Below are 10,751 nucleotides of genomic sequence, written 5' to 3' on the forward strand. Positions count from 1 at the left end.
AATTTGAACTACATTTGGTCTTAGCTACTCATTGTGAATTTGGGGAACAATATCTTTTGGTATTGTTATATTAGATTTTATATAAAAAGCAGCACTTTTTCTCTTGTCCTTTCAATAAAAGCTATAACTATTTCCTACTGATTCTAGCCATTCCTGCAAGTTTTTGTTGTAGCAACTATAACTGAGTTTCTGTTTGCAGCAGAATATTGCAATATTCCTATTTGACTTGGGGACTTCTTGCATTGGCATAGAAATAACTGCATACCATGACCCTTTTCAGATGTTAACATGAGTCATCTTCATAGCTTTTAGTCTCTTTTTTTCTTTACTGACTGTAATGTCCACTGAATAATCCATTTCTAATCTTGGTTTCTTTTGTACAACAGTCTTAAATCACTGGATTCCCATTCTGAAGTTAGCTGGAAAGGAAGTCATCTTAAGAAATTGCTGTCAGGATTTCAGCATTTTTTTCATTTTTGACAATAATGTGCTCTAGATGCTTTGTTTGGACATAGTTTAGCACCATCCTTGATTGATAGATTGTCTGCTTCTTTGCAATGGTATGTGAAAATGACCTTGGGGGACAAGGAGGAAAAATGTTGCCTAGAAAAACCATCAGCCAAGAGAAGCAAGAGCCCCCAGGGGCTTCATGGTCAGATAAAGAAATTTAAGGAGGACCCGCTATAATGGATCAAGCAGTTAAAAGTAGAGATGGGAAGTCTTACAGTAAAATACAATTAGCTCATTTGGTTGTGTTTCCTGTCTGATTTACCTGGGAGGGTTGACCTTTTTTTAATATTGTCACCAGTGATTTTTTTTCCTGAGGATAAGTCATTAAGGACATATAGTTTCTCTTGATGGACATTCTCTATGAGCCCCCTCTATTGACTCTTCATTGTTGCACCTTGAAAGTGTCCACCGTAGAAGGAAAGAAAACAAAATCAACAAAACACACCATTATTTTATTGTTCTTGTCACTCTCATGGTCCACTTGCAAAAAAGTCGTGTTTGTTGGTACCAGTCAACTGTGGAGACACATAAGGGATACATGCAATGCCTAAGAACTGTGAAATGGATTCTGGCTTTAGGTAGGCATATTTTTTCTCCTTGGATGCAGTCGCCCCAAAAATGATCAAGGAAGGCAGCAACAAGCCCCAGAAAGCAGATTGTTTAGCAACCAATGAGTGTGCAGATATTGACTTGATTGAATAAAAGTGCAGCATAGAAATCCTGCTTTAGATTCAAGCCAGTAGAAGTTGGAAAATACCATTTTTGAAACAGCAGGAAAGCACAACTGCAGGCTATCTCTAGGTGATATCAGCCTCTCAAGCCCTTTCAATATTACTACTGAAGTTTTTCCCATCCCCATTAGTGAGTCAAGTGGAGAAACCCATGAATTCATTTTTTTAAGTCTTTTCTTTAACATATACCCTTCTGAATTAGACATCGAGGACCAATACTGTATGCCTCTTTTTTGTTTTATTTCTAGATTAATACAAATATCTGATTAACACAAACTTCTCTAAGCTCTAGTACTAGATGTATTAGATTGCATCCTGCTAAAGATTTGATGAGAAATCCTGGGGTTAAGTTTTCAAAACTTTTGTTCAAGCCAATATCTGTTGTTAGATTTACATACCATGAAATTACCATAATCCTCGGTCTTTAGGGACCCATAAAATTTATCCATATGATTTTAATGTTTAAAAGATATTTAATTCTAAAAATAGGGAGTTGACAAAACAAAGCAGAGCCACCAACATAAAATCTATTTAGAAGAATGTGTCTGGATGTCATTCAGTTTCATTGTCAAAGAAGTTGCCTTAATAGGACACAGCAGTCATGGTGGGATCTTAATGGAGCAAAGATTTTATAGAAAATCCCATTATCAGCCAATTAGTATGTCTGCCTAACAGGAATTGTATATATTGCCCCCACGAAACAGTGAATCCTTTCAGAGATGTTGAACTTTCTAATGACCAATCACTTAAACTCTAGATGAACTTTTTAATGACCAGTCACTTAAACAGTATAAGATATTTTATACTTGGTGCAGGAGATTTAACCATAGTGTGGGGAGTCATTCTATATTTGTACTATATTAATGGGACACACACACACAGAGAGAGAGAGAGAGAAATTCTGTTCCTTCTATACCAGAAGGCAACTCCCAGCAAAGTGGAAAATTGGCTAACACTGTTCTTAATCATCATATGTAGTTCTGCTAGTACAGAATGTTTGTGTCTTGAGTGTTCTAGACAGAACAAAATTGGCTCTATATGTTGCTTGCCACTTAAATTCATGTCGTAAAAAATCTGCTTTATTCAGATTTTTAGCCAGACATCTCCACTATTGACAGTGAAGATTACTTTGTTTAAGGCAAAATTCATCTCCTATCCATCTGCTTCATTAGTCTGAGATTCTAAAGCTGAAGGTGGACAAGCATAAGATACAGTGTTCCAGGGGAGAAAAAAAAACCTCTCATATAATTGACTCCTATCACTGCTAATATTAAATTACAAATGACTACAGCCTTCACGGTGCTGTCTCTTTTGTGACATAAGCATGATATCTCTTATGGCTCCCTATTTAATTCTGGCACTTGAGTTTTAAATCTGCCAAGACTTTATTTTTTTAGACTTTTGGAAGCTTTGGAAGAGTGAGCAGCTTTGTCCCATAGGCATCAGTGGCAGGACAATTCAACCTTATTAGACACAGTTTAGTATTCCAGGTGTCAGCTGCAATATCTAGAAATAGATATGGATACAGCATATTAATGATCAGAAGCTAGTTATAACCTAGCTTTAGGATTAACAAAGGGAAAATATGAGATTAATTCAGCATGCAGCCCCACAGGCCAACCAGTAAAACACAGTAGAGGTTGGCAGAAATAGTTTTCATAATGTGTTTTCATAATGTGCAGTCTTATAATTTTACTTCTTCTTCTTCTTCTTCTTCTTCTTCTTCTTCTTCTTCTTCTTCTTCTTCTTCTTCTTCTTCTTCTTCTTCTTCTTCTTCTTCTTCTTCTTCTTCTTCTTCTTCTTCTTCTTCTTCTTCTTCTTCTTCTTCTTCTTCCTCCTCCTCCTCCTCCTCCCCCTCCTCTACCACCACCACTTTCGCTTCTGCTTCTTCTGCTCCTGCTTCATCATTTTGCTCATCATCATTTATTTGTTTATATATATTTCATGTTTCTAGACCACCCACATTTCTCAAGGAAGAACTGTGGGAAGTGCACATTATCTATCATGCATAACTAAGGATTTTTTTTCTTTTCAAGTACAGATCTAAAAGAGCAGAGGAACAGACGAACAACATAACTAATCAGAAATGAATTTTACTGAATTTGGGACAATCATTCACAAGTAACAGAGCTGACATGGGCTGCAACATTTTTGGTACATTTTGGTTGACAAGTGAGCAAAGAAGTGATGCTAAGTAAGTTCTCAAGTCAATGGATGAGTCAGATGTTCTAAGGGGATAATGGTTTGGATTGGATTATCCAAATAGGATAGGATTAGGAGCCATGATGGCATAGCAGTTAAAATGTAGTATTTCAGGCAAACTCTGCTTAGAACCTGAAGTTCTATCCTGACAGGACTCAAAGTTGACTCAGCCTTTCATTCTTCCAAGGTCAGTAAAATGAGGACCCAGGTTGCTGGGGGAAATATACAAACAATGCTTACATTATAAACCTCCAAGAGAGTGCTGTAAAGCACTATGGGATGGTATATAAGCTTAAATATTATTGCTATTAATATTATTGTGCCTGTGCATGCATGTAAGTTCTGTTTAAAAGCATATCCAACAGCTTGCACATTGTTTTTACTTTCTTCTTGCCAAATTTATGAAAATATGCCTCTATTGTTAAGCAGTTGGCTGACATCTCCCACCAGCATAATTTTTTGTGCAGCTATTTAAATGAAGTTTGAAAGGCTGTTCCAGCCACGTGCCAGGAAATGACTTTTCTTTGAAGTATATAAAATATAGCTTTTCATTACTTAAGCTAGATATTTACGCAATGTTTAAAATATTGAAACAGCTTTCTCCATTGTTTAAAGAAATCACACCCCATACTAGCTCAGAGCATTAACATTAAGACTTAAAGTTAGTCTGAAAATGAAGAAAATAGACTGAATACTTTGTAGATTAGTCTTTAAAAAACCTTATGACAGAATTCTGATTTGGTGAATTTTGGGTGTGGGAAAGGGAGCATAGCATGCCTGTGGAAGTTTTGTAAATATTTTAGCTGCAACCTAAATGAAAATCATATTTGCCACAAATTGCTGAAAGCAGAAAACATCCTACAAAAATGTGATATTGTCCTTCCCTGTAAACCTTTGATAAGTCCTCACAGGTTTCCTGTTATATAATTTGTCATTTGGTCCTTTAACAATATACTTCACACCTATGGTAGATCTAAACCAGTGGTGGAATTCAAATTTACTACCCGTTCTGTGGGCATGGCTTGGTGGGTGTGGCAGGGGAAGGATACTGTAAAATCTCCAGTCAGAGGTGATATTTGCCACTTCTCCAAACTACTCAAAATTTCCTCTACCGGTTTTCCAGAACTGGTCAGAACCAAAAGTCACAAAACATCACATAGTGGCAATGTGATGCCACGAGTTTTTCACCGTGTTCTGGTACCTAAAAAGGCAAACTTTTTACTCTTACGTATGAAATGTACATTTCCTATTGTCAGTAGCATTCAAAAAATGCATATTCAGGATATACCTACAAGGTATATTCAGGATATACCTACAAGCTGTTACCAATGAGCTAGGGAAGGATCAATTGTATGAAGGGAACCTCTGAAATTAAATTGCCAACCGTGTAGAAAGCCAGTTTGCTGGAGTATTATTTGAATATTGTCCTTTGGGTTACATTTGAAGAGAGAGATGAAGTAAGTGAACCTGTTTCATAGAGCTGAATAATAAGGGAGCACAGAGCTATATGAAATCTTAATAATGCAACAACTAGGCATTGAGTCAAGTATCCCCAGGTTGTTATGGTTTCTTGGCATCTTCCATGGGTAATCAATTAAAAATGTGGTAATTGCCATGAATAATGATGCAGTTTGCAGATGAATGAAAAAATATTTGAGGTGGCTTCACCCAGTCATTTCAAACCTATTTGTGATGATAAAGCATGGTCATTTCAGATGGCCTGAGATGCCATAACCAATATGGCATATAAAAAATATCTGTCATTTCATGAGATTTGGACTAATCATTTTAATTTATAGGCATTTTACATGATCTTGTAACTTTAAAAAAAATCCTAGTTGTGATTTATCAAATTCAATAGTTAAGGAAATGATGACATAAATTATATTTATCTTCACTGCTTCAGCAATAAGCAAATAAAAACAGATCCAGATTTATATAGTATTTGAATGCAAGATGGTATTAAGGTGGTATTATGTCCTCTTTGAAACACTTCTTTCTTGGAGATTTCAAGGAATTACTATTCTGGTGAAGACAGTTTTGCAGAACAGAAGTGAGAATAGAAATTCTTTTTGTATTCTTCCTGACTTAAAAAAAATGGTTACTGGCAGTGGTGGGATTCAAACATTTTTACTACTGGTTCTGTGGGCATGACAGGGTGGGCGTGGCAGGGTGGGTGTGGCAGAGCAGGTTACTGCAAAATCCCATTCCCTCCCTCCCCACTAACCTGCTTTCCAGCTCCATTCTCCTGTGCAGGGCAACAAAAGAAGATCCAGCCAATCAGACTCAGGAGTTAGAGAATAGATGGGGGTGGGGCCAGTCAGAGGTAGTATTTGCCAGTTCTCCAAACTGCTCAAAATTTCCGCTTCTGGTTCTTCAGAACTGGTCAGAACCTGCTGAATACCACCTCTGGTTACTGGGCATGGTAATTGATTAGTGTGTTTACGATTAAGTAAGTTTCCAGTTTGCCTCAACTCATGTCCCTCTGATCCTGCTTCTAATGTCACAAATTACTGACAAATATATAAACAAAACCTGTAAAGCACAAAATGGTCAAAGGAGTTATACGTGTTATCAAGCTGATTGTTCTATTATAGTAATGCGCTTTCTCTCTCAACAATGAACTATTCTCAGAAAACTATTACCATCATAATTTGAAAGATCTAAATAGCACATAATTTACAAAGCAAGAAGCAATTTACAAAGCAAGAAGAACTATAGCAAATCCCTCAGTGTATAATACAGAGGCTTTACTTAAAAGATGTAACTACTGATACCAATTCAGAAACAAAAAAATTAAGCATTTTATCAGAAAATTGGTGTTTTTTTTTAAAGTAATAAGCCATCAAATATTCATGGAATGGACAAATCTATCAATTTTCTCTCATGTCCTTAAAAATGGGAGAAAAAAATCCTTTATCAATTTTAAGGATAATTTTACTCATTTTTTAAAAAATGTTTATAAAAAAAGAAATTGGATAAAACTCTCCCCTGCTCTAAAAAGCTTCAAAAATAGATTATATTAAGTCTCTGTTTGGTGATTTGTACCACTCCTGATTTAGAGTTTCATTCTACAAAGGCAATGTAATTTCTCTGCACTGAGGCAGAGACAACATGATCCGGCCCAACGAGACAATTTGCATTTTCACAAAGCCGTGGACAGTTGCAGTTGCTGGAAGAGGCTTTTTACAAGCCTGGAAGCTTCTTTCAGTTATTGCAACTGCTGAAGATGCCTCACAAGTAGAAGCAAAGCAGAACAACAATTCCACTACACTCTTGAAAACAAGGATTGCTTCATAAACAAGTTTGGAGGGGCTTAGAATTGTAATCCCAAAAAGGCATTCATGCAAGAATTGTAGCCCAGATGTGAGCTAGACTGCCTGTGTTCATTGAGAAGGTATCATTCTTGGTCAGGAGACAGCATCTTAGTTATGCCGTACTAATCCAAAAGAAGATATATTAAGATGTACAAAAGAGATAGATGAAGATGTACAAAAGAGCCTGTTTGATGTAGTGACTAAACTACTGGACTGGAAATTTAGGAGACTAGCAGTTCTAGTCCTCCCTTAGGCATGAAAGCCAGTTAGATGGTTTTTATCCAGTTGCTCTTTCTCTCAGCCCAATCCACCTCACGCTGCCTTGATTTATAAAGGTGGGTTATACATTTAGCAAAAAATAATGCATATGATCTATACTCAGGCATAGGACTTGACAGGGTCAGGAAAAAAATATAGTTCCAATATTTATTTATGTACTTGGCTAATTACAGGTAGTCATTGATTTAGAACTATTCATTTAGTGACTGGTCAAAGTTACAACGACACTGAAAAATAGTGACTTGTGACTGTTTTTCACATAATTGTACCATCCCCATGGTCATCTAATCAAAATTTAAATGTTTGGCAACTGATGTGTATTTATGACAATTGTGGTGTCCTGGAGTTATGTGGTCACCTTTTGTGATAAGCAAAGTCAACAAGGAAGCCAGATTCACCTAACAAGCATGTTACTAACCTAAAAACTGTAGTGATTCACTAAGCAAGAAACATTGTAAAGAAACAAGAAACATTGTAAAATTGGGCAAATTCATAACAACTGTCTTGTTTAGCAATGGAAATCTGTGGCTCAGTTGTGGTTGTAAATCAAGGACTACCTGTATTCATATCAAGGCTTTCATGCTGCTTCAATCAATGCAAATCCAAGCAGTATACAATAAATCAATATAATAATATTAATCAGTATAAATAAATGATAATAATGCTTACACGCCATCAAGTCATTGTCAACTCTTAGCGGTAACACAGATTTTCTCCAATGAAGATCCATCCCTAACCTGGTCCTTCAGCTCTTCCAATGCTGGTCTCATTGATACTGTAACTAAATCTCTCCAATCATATTGTTAAAAATCACATTCTAATGATGCATCTCGAATATCCTCTAATGGCATTACACTTTCATTGTGTCACCATTCACCTCAGGCACACCTCAGGCACATGCATCCTCAGTGAAAAGAGCCTGATTTTAAATTAGTGTGAGGTGTAAGGTTGCCAATCTTTTATACCATGGTAGGCAATGCCATGGAAGGGAGCCCCTGAAGAAAATGCTGGGCTTTGAGTCCCCTCCCAAAGTTGAAATAAGAAAAAAAAAATCTTGATGGTAGGAGCGATTAAGCAATGTACCCTTCAGCGCAGTCCAGAGAAGAAGTAGAAACCATGAGTACTAACGGGTGGGATTCTACCAGTTCCCATCTATTCACTAGAACCAGTTGTTAACATTCTAAACAGTTCGGAGAACCAGTTGTTAGAAGAAATTACTGACCTAATCCTGTAAGGAAGGCAGGAAGGAAACATTCTGGTGTTGCTTACAGAAACTACCTCCCCGTTAACCCTTATTACATTCTTAGCAGGATTAGACTGCCTGTCTCAGGACCATCTCTGGAGTTTTTTCCCGCTTCTTTGCTGGTACTTTGCTTGTGTGGAGTGACCATTCAAAGTTACAATGGCACTGAAAAAAGTGACTTATGACCATTTTTCACACTTATGACTGTTGCAGCGTCCCCACAGTCATGAAATGCCAGGCGAGGGGATGCGTGCCTTGATGTAAGTGATATTGAGTTGGCCACACCCAGCCAATAACATGACTACCAAGCAATGCCCACTAACTAAGCCACGCCCACAGAACCGGTTGTTAAAAATTTGAATCCCACCACTGAGTACTAACTCTACCCTCACTGTAAGATTTCAGTGTTCTGAAATCTTCTGTTCACTGTAACAGAATCTTGCAAGTCTAAAAGCATTTCTCTCTTCCTTTATCTTTACTTTTCAGAAAACTAGGGAGAGAAAACTCATCTGCAATGCTTCTCATTTCCCTTTTGCTACTATGGCCTGAGATGTCTTTTGTCTAGGTTGCGGCTCTTCTTCCTGCCTCTCAAGATCATGCCCATATACCAGTGATGGGTAACCTTTTCCTTGTTGCGTGCTGAAAGTGTGCACGTACACCGCATGCCTGCACCCATAATGCAATGCGTGCACAACTCCACCAACCCTGCACATGTGCATAGGACCCCCTGTGTTGTGCACCTCTGCGCATGTGCACACATCTCCCGTGCCCACGGCTTCCCTTGTGCATGCGCAGCAGATACCCGACAATCAGCTGGCTGGCAGAGGGTGGAGCACACATAAGTAGTGGGTCTGTTCCATGTGACTTCTTGTATGCTGGCAGAAATGGCTCTGCATGCCACTTCCAGCATGTGTACCATAAGTTTGCCATCATGGCCATGTACCATTGAAAACAACCTGCCCTCTGGATGCTTCATCAGTGGACATTTTCAGGGGGAAAAATATACAACCGTTCATCTGGGGTGGTGTAAGGATTCCTGCATTGGGCAGGAGGGTGAATTAGATGATGTCCAATATACCTTCCAATTCTATGATACTCTAAGCATTAGCATTTGTGAAATAGATGTTGAAAGAGTCACACCATTACAAAAAAATAGAGAAGCAAAAACTTTAGGAAAATCTTAACTTTGAAAACAAAAGCTGTGCAGTCCTTCTGGTAGATCCAGAACTAACACTTTAATGCTAACTAGATTTTACTATTCTAATCACTCCTTTGTGATAAAGGGAGGAAAAAGTGAATCTGCAAGTGCCCTGTTGCAATCCACCCCATTATCAGCCACCTGAGAGAGGAATTTATCCTGATTGGGCAGAGTGATTGGATAGATAAAGTATGGCGGCCAATCTATGACTCTTGGAGTTGTAACTCAGTCTCAGTGAAAAGGCTGGAAGAAGTTGTCTGGTGGTGTAGTGTGTCACTGAATGTGTTGGAGAGAGAAAAATATTTGTTTACTAATGGTAGGGTTTTTTTGAGGGGGGGGCGGTTCAGGCTGAGTATAGAAGTGGGAGGCCTCAGGGAAGCAAATCATTCCCCCCAACAAAACAGAGCAAGCCCTAAATAATCCCTAGTGAAATCAATAACTCATAATAATCAAGAGTTTACAATTATGCAAAACGTTCGCAAAAATAGAATAGGCTTTCTCCCATAGCCATTTTCCTCAAAAGCCTGCTGTTAGGCCCAGAGAGGGATGCCGAGCGTGCATGCTTGCTTTCATGTGACTCTAATTGTGTTTGAGAAATTGATGAAGCTAATTGTCTGAAAGAAATTAAATATTCTAATTGGAGAGCAGCGACTCTGTATCAGCTGATAGAATTCTACTCCTTATTCCAGGAAGGTCATGACATTCTCTGTGGGAGTGTTCTTTTCTGACCTCATTGCGTCAGCTTGAGGGCTAGGCAGATGCTTACTTTAGGCCATTCATGAGCAAGAGAATGTACACAGTCTAATGAACTAAAGTCTAGTCTATAAAAACATTGCCATAAATCTGTTGGTCTTTAAGATGCCCTGAAAAGCTTCATTATAGCATTTAGAGAGGGGTCTTCGGTTTCCATGATTCTTGCACTTTTCAGCACAGTAGATCAACCCAACAAAACACATTTAATTGCCTTCTATGTTATCCTAAAAGCCATTAGAATTCCATTAATGCATGCAGCTTCCTTGGCTTTCAATGAAGTATGTAGAAAGACTTGAATAGTACTAAAATTCTGTAGTTTATTGCATAGTTCTTCAAGGTGTCAAGTGGCATTAATAACCTTGTTTCTGGAACAGTTTAGTTGAAAGAATGGAAAGATCATGAATCTATCTTTAGAAACCTTAAGCTGAAAGCATATGATTCTGCATTAAAAAGTTGGTAACTTGTCACCAGATAGTGTTAAATACCCTAGACTAGGGACAACTATCACCCTCATTATG

The sequence above is a fragment of the Pseudonaja textilis genome, chromosome 3 (genome assembly GCF_049901715.1).
Source record: "Pseudonaja textilis isolate UNSWEBS1 chromosome 3, rPseTex1.2, whole genome shotgun sequence".
Taxonomy (NCBI): Eukaryota; Metazoa; Chordata; class Lepidosauria; order Squamata; family Elapidae; genus Pseudonaja; species Pseudonaja textilis.